Source organism: Marmota monax, unplaced genomic scaffold, assembly GCF_021218885.2.
Source record: "Marmota monax isolate L192 unplaced genomic scaffold, Marmota_monax_Labrador192_F-V1.1 WCK01_AAM20220418_F8-fsc00062, whole genome shotgun sequence".
In the NCBI taxonomy this organism is placed as follows: Eukaryota; Metazoa; Chordata; class Mammalia; order Rodentia; family Sciuridae; genus Marmota; species Marmota monax.
In genome coordinates this window covers 10,167,154-10,180,825 of record NW_026695221.1, presented here as the reverse complement: position 1 = coordinate 10,180,825, position 13,672 = coordinate 10,167,154, and positions in this window count along the sequence as shown.

The window sequence follows — 13,672 nt, the reverse complement described above, 5'->3', positions numbered from 1 at the left end:
CTATTATTTAAGCTCATTCACATCCTCCCTGAATTTCTATATTTTTATCATTGCCTAATCTCCTTCCCTTAAACGTTTTTTTCCTTTACATAATCCCTAGTTTTTTTTTTTCGTTTGTTTGTTTTCTGTTTTTTTTTCATATAAGTTTTACTGTGACCTTCTCTTGATTAAAAACCTCTCATGGCTTCCATTGCCACTCTTATTTTGACCTACCTGACCTTACATGATTCACCCTCTATCCTCTTTGTTTACAGGACTCCAAACAGAGTTGCTTTCTTTCTGTTCATTCACTACGCCAAGGCCCATTCCTCTTAAGGGCTTTGCTTACTGCCTCCTGTGTCTATAACCCCTTCCAGTTGCTTGCAGGACTGAGAATTCAAATCTCAGCTCATATGTTTCTGCCACCCCAGTCAATATCACATTATTCTATTTTCTTCACAGAACTGACCACTATTTGAAATTGTCTATTGTCTGTTTCCCCCCACCAAAGTGTAAGCTTAGATTTTGTCATTCCTTTTCTCACTTGTATATCTAGTATATAGAACAATACCTGGAACATAGTAGGTATGACCATACCTGGAACAGTATCTGGAACATAATAGGTTTCTAAGGTTTGAATATTTACAGACCTTAGAAACTTCCCAGAACCTGTCCCAATCATAATCCTCTCCTTCTACAAGTAAACATAAAAGTGACTTGTGATAATTCTTTCCTAAGTTTTCTCAGGTTTTTGAGTATCTTCATACAATATAGTTTATGCATGTTAATTAATATAGTTTCTGTTTTTGAATTTTATATGTGAAATTATGATGTATGTATTTTGTGTCTACTGATTTTCCTAATAGCCATACTCTTACATGTGTAGAATTAATTGATTTTAATTATTATAGAGGATGCTTTTTAAAAACATTACTAATTATCCATTCTACTGCTAATGGACATTTGGATTATTTATTGTTTCATGCTATTATAAACAATCCTGCTGAGAACATTCTTACTCTATGTTTATGAGTTTCTATACTCTCTAGAGGTGTATACCTGGAAGTAGAATTGCTAGATCTTAGGATATATATATCTTCAATTTTAGTAGTGTAGTGGCAAACTATTTTCTAAAGTGATTGTATCAATTTACACTCTAATTTGAGAACACTTTATGTATTTGGAGATTGTGTTCTTAGGTTAGATGTTCATTATTCCTATTGTTTTTTTCTTTTTCTTCCTCTGTTTGTCAACTTGTGTTAACAAACATTTTCTCCCATTCTATCACTTATTATTCCACACTTCATGGAAGTTTATAATTTTGATGTAATCCTATTTAGACCTTTTCCATAGTTATTATTTATTCCTAAAGGATTTATTCCCTACTCCAAGTCTGAGAAGACTTTCTGGTAGATTATCATCTAAAAGCTTTATAGTTTTTGACTTATTAAGATCTATAATCTGCTTGAAATAGGGTGCATTATTTGTTGAAGAACTTATCCTTTTCCCACTACTTCTCATTGATATCCACTCAGTGTTCAGATGCTCAAATTATTTTTTATAGTTTGTTTTGAATAAGGATATAAATAAAGTCCATGCTTTATTGATCTTTAAGTTGATTTTAGTTCATAAATTTCCTCTATATCCTCCAACACCCTTATTTTTTTCTCTTGCATTTTATTGATTAATCTTCCTTAGTCTAAATTCACTGATTACATTGCTTTGGTGGTTTCACACGTTTCCTCTACCTTCTGAATTTCCTTTAGCTACAGATATTCAAGATACTAGTATGAATTACCTACGTTTAAGTAGTTAAAGCCATAAATTTCCATCTAAGCGCTGTTTTCCTTCATGCCACAAATTACCTAATTCATATTTTTGTGATTTGTTTTATCCATGGGTTATTTAGAAATAATCATTATATTTCTGAATTTCCAGACCTCGTAGGAATTGTTTTTATTTTAAAATTGTTTTTATTGAGAGATACCTTACAAACCATAAAATCCACCCCTTGAAGTAAGTGGTTTTGGGTTCATAAAGTTGTACGATCATAACCACTACCAAATTCCAAAATAATTCCATCATTCCAGAAAGAGATTCTATACTTGTAGCAGTCACCACTCATTTTTCCCTTCCTTGGTTCCTGGAAAATATTAATCTCCTTTCTGTTTCTATGGGTTTGCTTATTCTGGACATTTCATACATAAATAGAATTATATAGTATGTCTAGCTTCTTTCACTTGGTGTTTTCAAGGTTCATCTATGTTGTAGCATGTGTCATTACTCCTTTTTTTTCCCCCCATGTGACTGGAGATCTAACCTAGAGCCTCACACATGCTAAGCAAGTGCTACCATAGAGCTGCATCTCCAGCTCTTTTTGCTTTTAGAGATAGGGTCTTGCTAAGTTGCCCAGGATAGACTCAAACTTGTGATCTTCCTGCTTAGCTTCCTGAATAGTTGGGATTACATGTGCACACAATCTCAGTTCTCCCTTCTTATAGCTCAATAATATTTCACTGTGTATGTTTGTGTATATATGCACCCTACATTCTATGTATAATCATTTGAAGGACTTTGAGTTCTTTTTACTTTTGGGCTATTATGAATAAAACTGCTGTGAACATTCTTGTACAAATTTTTATGTCTGTATGTTTTCAGTTCTTTTGGGTAGGTACCTAGGAGTAGAATTAATTGCTGTATGGTGATAGTTTTACAAATATTTTGTCATTGAGTTTTTAAAAATATTTTTTAGGGGGCTGGGGATATAGCTCAGTTGATAGAGTGCTTGCCTTGCATACACAAGGCCGTGGGTTCAATCTCCAGCACCACTATTAAAAAAAAAAAAAAAATATATATATATATATATATATATATATATATATATATATTTTTTTTTTTTTAAGTTGTAGATGAACACAATACCTTTATAGTGGTGCTGGGATTGATCCCAGTGCCTCACATGTGCAAGGCAAGCACTGTACCACTGAGCTATAACTCCAGCCCCTTGTCATTGATTTTTACCTTAACTGTATTATGGTCACAGAATATTTTATATGGATTTAGTTGTCTGATAGTTGTTGATCTTGCATCATAGCTAAGAAAATAATGAATTTTTATAAATATTCTATATGTCTGCGCTTGAAAAAAAATTAGTGGGTACAGTTGTTTGGTGCAGAATTCTATATATGTCCATGTAATCAGACGAGTTAATCATATTCAAATATTCTAAATCTTTACTGCTTATTCAACTAAGCACTGAGAGAAATATGTTAAATTTCATTATGATTATGGGTTTGTGTATTTCTGTTAGTGGTTCTGTTAACTTTGCTTTATGTATTTTGGGATTACATTCTTAGGTTGCATATAGGTGCAAACTTGTGAAATCATTGTAGTGAATTAAAACACTTATTTACTTAGATTAGAAGTTACCTCTTTATAGAGACATGAATTCTTTTTGCCTTAAATATATTTATATGATGCTAAATATATTTATATGATACTAATCTAACCCCACATGCTTTCTTTTGGTTAATATTTGCATGGCATACTTTCCATCCTTCAGTCTGAGACACTTTGACTTTTACCTGGAACCATCTATTCTGTCTATAATTAGTGTACTTATTATAGATTTATTTCTGTCAGTTATTTCAAAGTAACCATGTTACTTTGGTTTCACTTTTATTCTGTATTTTTTGGAGGGTCTTTGTTTTTTTGTCTGGATTGGTGTAAAGTTACTTATTCTTTTCTAGTTTGGAACTATATTCTCTTCTATGGAACCCACCTAGGGTGCCATTCAACAGATGAATAGATAAAGAAAACGTGATATATATACATAATGGAGTATTACTCAGACGTGAAGAATGACTTTATATGACATTTGCCATTAAAGGAATGGATCTGGAGATTATCATGCTAAATGAAATAAGCCAGTCCTAAAAAGACAAAGGTCGAATGTTTTCACTGATACGTGGAAGCTAACCTACAATAAAGGGACAAGGGGAAGAATAGATATTCAGTAGACTTGTTTAAGGGGAAGGAAGAGAAGGGAGCGGGGATATTAAAAGGAATGACAGTGGAGTGAATCTAAAATAATTTTCCTATGTACATGTATGAATGTACCATAGTAAATCCCACCATTGTGTACATCTGTAAGAATGGTGTCCTAATTAGAATAAGATATATTCCATGCTTGTATGATTATATCAAAATGAATTCTTCTGTCATATATAATTAAAGAGAACCAATTAAAACAACAGTTGAGATAAAACATTTCCATCACTTACTACAAGGATCCCTCTGTTCTTTTATAGTGACACTTGCTTCCCTCCGGCTTTCTGGCAACCACTCATGTGTTCTGTTTCCATAAGCTTGTCCTTATAGAATGATATTAGTCTGTTCAGGCTGCTATAACAAAACTGTTCAGGCTGCTGTAACGTAAACTGAATGCCTTACAAACAACAATTTCTCATACCTCCGGAGGCTCAGAAACCCAAGGTCAAGGACCTGGCGGGTTGACTGTCTAGAGAAGGCCTGTTCCTCACAAATGGCACCTTCTCTGTCCTCACATGGTGGAAAGGCAAAGCAGCACCCTGCAGCTTATTTTATAAGGGCATTAATTACACTCAGGAGGGTTCTGACCCCTGACCTAATAACCTCCCCAAAGTTCTACTTTCCAGAACCATCACATTGGAGATCAGGTTTCAATATATAAATTTAGTGGGGCTGGGGTGCAGGGGAGGGGGTCCACATTCAGACTGTAGCAGTTACAGAATGGAATCATAGTGGTATTATAATCTTTTGGGACTGTTTTTTTTTCACTTACTATAATTCTCTGGTGGTTCATCGAGTTGTTGGCATGTTGATGCATCACAGCTTAACCATTCATCTGTTGAAGGACATCTTGATTAGTTATACTTTTTGGCTATTAAAGCTGCTGTGAATATTTACAAGTTTTTGTGTGAAAATAGTCTTGTTTCTCAGATAACTTCTGGATTATATAGTAGTGGCATATTTAGTTTTTGAAGAAACTGCCAAACTCTTTCAGACTGGCTATACCATTTTATATTTCCACCATTGATACATGAATAATCCAGTTTCTTCACATCTTCCCCAGCATTTGGTGGTGCTTTTTTTTTTTTTTTTTTTTTAAGCTACTATCATATTTCATTGTGATTTTAATTTACATTTCCCTAGTGGCTAATGATGTCAAATATCTTTTCATGTGCTCATTTGGAATCTGGGTATCTTCAGTGAAATATTTCTTCATATCCTTTGTTTCTATTTTTTGTTTGTTTTTAATACTAGGATTGAACCAAGAGTGCTCTACCACTGAGATACAATTTCCAGCTCTTTTTTATTTTATTTTTTTGAGACACGGTCTTGTTAAGTTGCCAAGATTTGCCTCAAACATGTGATCCTTCTGATTCAGTAACTGGGATTACAGGTGTGTATCACTGCGCCTGGCTTCAGGTCTGTTTTTAAGTCTTCTGTATATATGCAGAAGTGGAATTGCTAGATCTATCCCATTTTTAGTTTTGGGGGAATTGCCATATTGTTTGCCACAGTAGCTGTACCAGTGTTTATTCTTACCATCTTACAGTTATAACAATCTATTTAAAATTAATATCAACTTAGGTCTGACATAGAAAAACTATACTTCTTTACAACTGTGCTTATTCTCCCTATTTAATTTTATCAATGTCTCAAATAATATCTTTAGACATATCAACTAGTATAGATTTATGATTATTTTAACATATTTTTTCTTTTTAAATTCTGTACAAAAAAAGTGAAGTAACAAACCAAAATCAACAATAACGTTGATTTTTTTTTTTTTTTTTTTGAGATGGGGGTCTCAGTATGTTGCCCAGGGTGATCTCAAACTTTTGGACTCAAGTGATCTCACACCTCCACCTTTCAAGTAGCTAGGGCAACATGAAAACACCACTGTGCCTGGCTTTTTATTAATTTGTTGTTTTCATTGTGCTGGGGATGGGACCCCGGGCCTCATGTGTGCTAGGGAAGTGCTCTCCCACTGAGCTGCATCCCTAGCTCAATACTACTTTTTATATTTTTTCTTTATTGGAGAGCTTTATATTTTCATATGGCTTTGTGTACTATTGTTTATCATCCTTTCATTTCAGCTTGAATGACTCTTGCTAGCATTTCTGGTTTTTGCAGGTCCAGTTATAATCAACTCATGTAGCTTTGATTTATCTTGGAATGTGTTAACTTCTCTCTCATTTTGAGGGACAGTTTTGTTGGTTATAGATTATTTGGTTGACATCTTTTTTTCTTTCAACAGTAAATATATCCCTTTGCTGTTGTTTGACCTATAAAGTTTCTGTTGAGAAAGTGATAGTTTTACTGAGAATACCTTGTATTGTTTTTCTCCTGATGCTTTCAAACTTCTCTTTTTCATCTTTGTTTTTTGATTGTGTGGCTCTCTTTAGATTTATCCTACTTGAAGTTCATTGAGCTCCCTGTATTTGTTGATCCATGTCTTTTTTTTTTCAGATTTGGGAACATGTCAGCCATTACTTTATCAAATAATCTTTGTTCCTTTCTCTTTTCTCAAAGGATTCCTGCAATAGACATATTGGTTGCTTGATATCCTATAAATCCCTTAGACTATTCACTTTTCTTCATGTATTTATTAGTTTTTGTTCTTTAGACTCAGTAATTTTAAATGACAGGCTTTCAGATATGCAGATTTGGGGATGGGGTCATAGTCATAGGTAAAGTGCTTATCTACTGGGCATTAGGACCTGGGTTTGAGTCCCAGCACAGGTAAAGAAAAAAATTGTTTTGCTTATGTATTTGTCTATTAAAGTCTGCTGTTGAGCTACTGCAGTGAAATTTTCAGTTTAGTTTTTGTGTTTATCTCCAAAATTTAGTACCTTTTTATAATTTTTCTTTGTTGATAGTCTCATTTTGTTCACATGCTGTTTTTCTGATTATTCTTTGTTGTTTGTTATGCTTTAGCTTTTTGAGAATACTTGAGACACTCATTTTAAAGTCTTTGTGTAGTCCATCCAGTTTGTGTTTCCCAAGGGATTATTTCTGTCAGTTTATTTTCTTCCTTTGTATGTGATGGGGTTTTTTTCTTTCTTTCTTTTACTTGTGATATTTTTGTTGAAAATTTGGCATTTGAAAAAAATCACCTCTCCTAAATTGGCTTTGTGTTGAAAAAGACTTTCACTAATAGTAGGGCCTACTTTGAGCCTTGAGATCATGTTAGTATAAAGGTACCTCTCTGCTCTGGTTTCTTTTTGGCATTCTTCTTGCTTGGGCTTTTGTGTCTTTTCTGTTTTCCTGTATATACAGCTGCTTTATATATCTTAGTTTTTTAGTTTCATGCCAGCTTCTGTTTTGGGGTTAGAGAATCTAATGCATCCCTATTCCATAACCTCTTGCCCAAGTATCTGACTGCTATTCCTCTATAGTTTTAAAGAGCAGTGTCCATTGCTTCTCATGGTTTTCCCCAACCTGAGACACAGGCTATTCTGCTTTTCAAAGTATAAGCTTGAGTTAACTAAAAAGTTGGAATGTTAAATAAAGTCTGCCCTGTTATCTGCCCTGAGGGAAAGTATTAACAATTGGGCTTGCTCCTTCTAATGCTCTATGCCAAGAAGAGGATGGGACAAAAACTAATAAAAATACCATTTGTACCCCATTTGTACCCTATGCTCTATGCCAAGAAGAGGATGGGACAAAAACTAATAAAAATACCATTTGTACCCAATGTTTATATTATTTGGATCAGTTTTGACCTTTTATCTTTGATTTTGGGCATTTTAACTATTATGTTCCTAAATGATTTTGTTTTCTTAGATCTAGAAATTTATTTTCACCCAATATGGGAAAACTAGCTATTGTTTCTTTAAATCCCTTTTCTGTCTCATTATTTCCTTCCTATTGTTCTGGGACTCTGCTTACTTTTATATCATAGTGTTTGATATTGTTTCATAAGTCATTGAGTGTTTCTTCATTTTCTTTAATTTTTGAGCCTTTTTTTCCTCTGTGCTTAAGATTGGATACTCACTATCAATGTGTCTTCAGTTTGCTAACTTCTTATGTGCCCTCCAGTATGCTGTTAAAGCCATTTAGTGATTTGTTGTTATACTTTTCAGTTCTAAATACTCCCCTCCTCCCTCCCCCGGCACCAGTATTGGGGATTGAATTTAGGGGTATTCTACCACCGAGCTACATCCCTAGCCCTTTCTTGCTCACATCGTGGGCAGGTGATGGAATTTGGGGTTCTTCTGCATGGAGTTGGCTGCAAAATAAAGCTAAGAAAAAAAGAATGACACGGGAAGTAATTTTAGAAAGCGAGAACAGAATGCCTTTTTGACTTTAGGAGTCGGCCTTCCATACTGGAAGAAAGAGCGAGAGCCCACATTTGCTTTATTTATATGGGGTGACTTCAAAGGCTTTCTACAGAATGTTCTTTGCCAAATAAGGTAGGAGGTGGGCTGTCTAGTTCCCAATGGGTCAATCCCAACTCTGGAACTATGAGATCAGTCTTCTTAGCTGAGTGAAGACAGAAGTCAGGTGCATTGTGCTTTCCATTAAGTGGGAGGAGCCACAAAATAGCTTGCAATACAGAACCAAAATCCCCTTGGCTCAAGGCCGAGTGAAAACATTCAAATAGCTCAGGGGTGGCTCCCCACAGCCCTTTTTATTTTTTGAGACAGGGACTCATTAAGTTGATGAGACTGTGATCCTTGTTTTGAACTTATGATCCTCTTGCCTCAGTCTTCCCTGGTAGCTGGGATTATAGGCATGTATGCCACCATGCCTGGCTCAGTCTTCTTTTTTATAGTGTATAGTCTTCTATATTAAATTTCCTTATCTGTTTATTCATGACAATATTTTTAAAATTTGAAAGAGTTTATTCTCCCTGTTTTCTTTCTAGGACTTCTCTCTAATTTTACAGCTATTCTACTAACCCCAACCTATGTTCTCTGAAACCTCAAACCAGTTTAGATTATGACTTTGTGCCATCCTGTAATGTATGGATTGAGAAGCTCCTCAGGCACAAACCCACAAAATCTCATCCAGTGATTTACCTCTCTGTGTAGGGTTGATTTTAAGTAGTTTTCTTTTCTCTTTTGTCTAATGTGTATAATTGTTATCTGTGGAGGGTTAGTTCACCATAAATGTAAGCCATAGCTCCCTTACCCTTAAATTTTAATTTTTTTTTTTTTAGAGAATTTTAATATTTATTTTTTAGTTTTTGGCGGACACAACATCTTTATTTGTACGTGGTGCTGAGGATCGAACCCAGGCCGCATGCATGCCAGGCGAGCGCACTACCGCTTGAGCCACATCCCCAGCCCCAATACCCTTAAATTTTAACAATACATTTGAACTTATATTTTCCCCTTGACTTGCAGCTAGTAGATATTTATTCCCTCTCCTCAAACAAAACAAAACAAAACAAAAAGGCTATAGTTTCAACACTGTTGGCAGGCTTTCATTCTCTTCTTCTTCTCATATAAACCATATTTAAAGTTCAGAATTCATTTGGAGTTTTAATTTCAGGTTTTTGGCCTTTCTTGTTGAATACCATTACATCTATAGGTAGGAGTATGTATTTAATTTTCATCTAGAAATTTGAAGTTTCATTTTCTTTTAACATTTTTTAGTTGTAACTGGACACAATATCTTTATTTATTTTTATGTGGTGCTGAGGATCGAACCCAGGGCCTTGCACATGCTAGGCAAGCACTCAACCACTGAGCCACAATCCCAGCCTTGAAGTTTCATTTTCTTCCATCTTACAGTTATTACCAATGAAAAATGTTATATATTTTGGGGGCAAAGGGCCATAATATGTTTATAATTTTGTATATGTATTTTGTATTTGTATATGTATATACAAAAACCTCTGCAAGTTGAAATGGCATCGAGATTTTGGGACTGCAGCAAGGCAGATCCTGGGGAATCTGAATATATATACACATGTATATATATTATGAACTTTAAATTTTACATACAGTAAAATTTGGCTTTGTTTCTTGGTGTACTATTCTGAGAGTTCTTAGGCCTGAGACCAAAAACTCTAGTCATTAAAAGAAAAAAATGGTAAGGTGGACTTTATCATAAAGTTGAAGGCTTTTGCTTTGCAAAATATATTGACCAGAGAGATCCAAGATGGCAGACTGGAGGGAGGCTGCATTCTTTGTCCATCTATAACTTGGGATTCAAGCAGAGGTAACACTGTTTCTCTCTGATCCCCTGCTGTTTACCCCCATTGGTAGGCCTTGATCGCCCATCTTTTGAGCACACATTGCTCATTGCTGCCTTTTGTTTGCTGTTACCCCTTTGTCCCTCTCTTTTCTGTCATCTGCCACCCGAGTCACTTGCTCGCAGCCATTAGCCTACAGTCTGCCTGCAGATTGCCAGCGGAACACGTACTGCCCACTGCTGCCCGGAAGTCCATTGTCAGAGTACCCGCAGGTTTGGTTACACCAGGCTGCTGCCATCTTGGGACACCACCAGGGCCTGCAGGTTTGCCACCACCACCACTGCCGCCATCTCAGTGCAGCAGCCTCAGTCTGGGGATATAAGCTAGAGCCTGGAGATATATTGTTGGGGTACCTTCAGGTCTGATTGCACCTGAAGTCTTTCTGCTGGGTGTGCTAGTGGCTGCCATCTGACTGCCTCTTTGCAGGGTTGTTTCTCTGTGTGAGCACATCCCTGGTCTCTGCAAGTTGAAACAACATTGAGATCTTAGGACTGGAGCAAGGCAGAGGCTGGGGAATCTGAAGCCCAGGTCCCTCAGATTACAGCTGGGTTTGTGTGGGCCAGTCTGGGTCTAGCAAGCCTGTGGAACACCAAAGACTAGGGGTGGTTCCCTCAGGGGGAGCTTAGGTTGGAGAAAATTGTGCTTTTTCCAGCTCAGTGAGTCCTGAAGTGCATGGGTCCAAAGGGGCTAGCTACAATGGGTGGAAAGATTGGAAGAGGGTGTGAAAGCATCTTGCTATTGGCTTGCCCACCTAAGCAGTTCAGCACCCAGTGGACTGGAGCTACCACCAAACTTCAGACAAGCCCTACCTATAGGTGAAGGGAAGTTGAGAAAAAGTTTTGAAAGCCAATGGAAGGTATCGTTCAATTTTCCATTGAGGCTTTTTTTTTTCTTTTGCCCTCTCTCTCACACATCTATAACATCTTTGAATCCAAATATTTTTTATGCATCGATTTATTGAGGAATGGGATGTCCAGATAATATATTACAAGTTTTGTGTGCATTCTTATATTTTTACTTTTTTATTTTTATTTTTTCTCTCATCTGTTTCCCTGGATTCTTTTTCTCACTTCTCTGATACTAACAGCCAATCTCTATTAATTCCTCCTTTGCTCTTAGTATAAATTTTTACCACTGTCTTCTCTCCTTCTCCCTCATAAACATCACATCTTACACTACTTCTGTTCCCTCATTGTTCATCATTAGAAATGGTAAATCCTTTCATCAAACTTACTGTTATATCATAGATAATAATTGAATATATCATTTTTGTTTATTGTGACAAAACTGTAGATGCCTGAATAGATGATCTTTGGTTTAAAGGTGTACATGTTTGCATTGGGTGCTCTTAATATTGGTCTCTCCCTTAAAGGTGAGGTACTGGAAGCCTTTGGGGACACTATAAGACTACAGGGTAGAAATTGTACTGCCTTAGATCCATGCCATTAGATGGAAAGACACACAAACAACATGAAAAAACAAGGGAAAAACACTTCAAATAAATGAAGATGTTCCAACAAAATAATCTAAAAACAAAGTAGAAGAAATGTCAAAAAGAAATTTAGAATGTACATAGTTTAGCTGATCTACAAAGTAAAGGATAGTATTAGGAGTGAAATCAAAGAAAATACAAAAAGTGAAAGATCACTTCAATGAACAGTTGTTAGAGATCGTGGTGGGGGGAAAACAAGCAGAAATCCTCAAAATGAAGGAATTAATAAACCAAATTATAAATTCAATAGAAAGCATCATCAACAGACTAGACCACTAGGAAAACACAACCTCAGACAATGAAGACAAGAACTCTTGAAAATAAACTCAACTACACATAGAAGATGGTAAGAAACCATGTACAGAACTTCCAAGAAATATGGGATGATAGCATGAAAAGACCAAATTTAAGATTTATCACAATACATGAAGGCATGGAGATACAAACCAAAGAAATGCACAATCTTTTCAATGACTTATCAGAAAATTCCCCAAATCTAAAGAATGAAATGGAAAATCAACTACCAAGAGGTTTACAAGACTCCAAATGTACAAAATTACAGCAGGCTCACACCAAGGCACATTATAATGAGAATGACTAACATATAGAATAAGGACAAAATTTTAAAGGTTGTGAGAGAATAAAATCAAATTACATATGGGGGAAACCAATTTGGATTTCAACTGATTTCTCAACCCAGACCCTTAAGGCCAGGAGGTCATAGAATAATATATATCAAGCTCTCAAAGAAAATGAATGCCAATCAAGAATTTTATATCCAGCAAAATTAAACTTCAGATGTAAAGATGAAATAAAAAGCTTCCACGATAAACAAAAGAATTCACAATTAGAAAGCCTGCACTATTAGCAAAGTATTCCAAGGGGAGGAAAAAAAAAAAACAGCAAAAGGAGGAGTTACATTAAAGGAAAGGTCAATCAAAGGAGAAACTAAGTCAAGTTGAAGATCAAAAATAAACCAAAATGACTGGGAATACAATACAAATCATATCTTAATAATAACCCTGAATATTAATGCTCTAAATTTATCAATCAAAAGACATTGACTGGCAGATTGGATTTTTTAAAAACAGACCAACAATATCCTGTCTTCAAGAGACTCACCTCCTAGGAAAAGACATCCATAGACCAAAGGTGAAAGAATGGGGGAAAACATACCACTCACAAGGACTGCATAAACAAGCAGGGGTTTCCATCCTCATGTCAAACAAAGTAGATTTCAAACCAAAGTTAGAAAGGATAAAGAAGGACATTTCATATTGCTTAAGGGAATCATACATCAAGAAGATATAACAATCAAATATTTATGCCCCAAACAATGGAGCATCTACATACCTCAAACAAACCCTTCTCAATTTCAAGAATCACATCACAATATAGTAATAATGGTTGACTTTAACACTCCTCTCACCGCTAGAATCTTCCAAACAGAAAACAAACTATAGAACTAAATAACACAATCAATGATTTAGATTTAATGGACATATATAGAGTATTTCATCCATCATGGAGTGAATACACCTCCTCAGCAGCACATGTATCCTTTTCTAAAATAGACCGTATGTTATGCCACAAAGAAACACTCGGCAAATACAAAAAAAAAAAAAAAAAGATACTACCCTGCATTCTAACAGATCATAATGGGATGAAATTAGAAATCAATGATAAAATAAAAAATAGAAGCTACTCCAACATTTGGAGACTAAATAATATGCTATTGAATGAACAATAGATAGCAGAAGATATCAGGAAGGAGATAAAAATTTCCTAGAGGTAAATGAGAATACCGATATATCGACATCTCTAGGACACTAAGAAGGCAGTGCTAAGAGGAAAGTTCATTGCATTGAGCTCATTTGTTAAAAGAATAAAAAGTGAACAAATAAATGACCTAGCATTACATCCCAGAGCCCTACAAAAAGAACAAATCA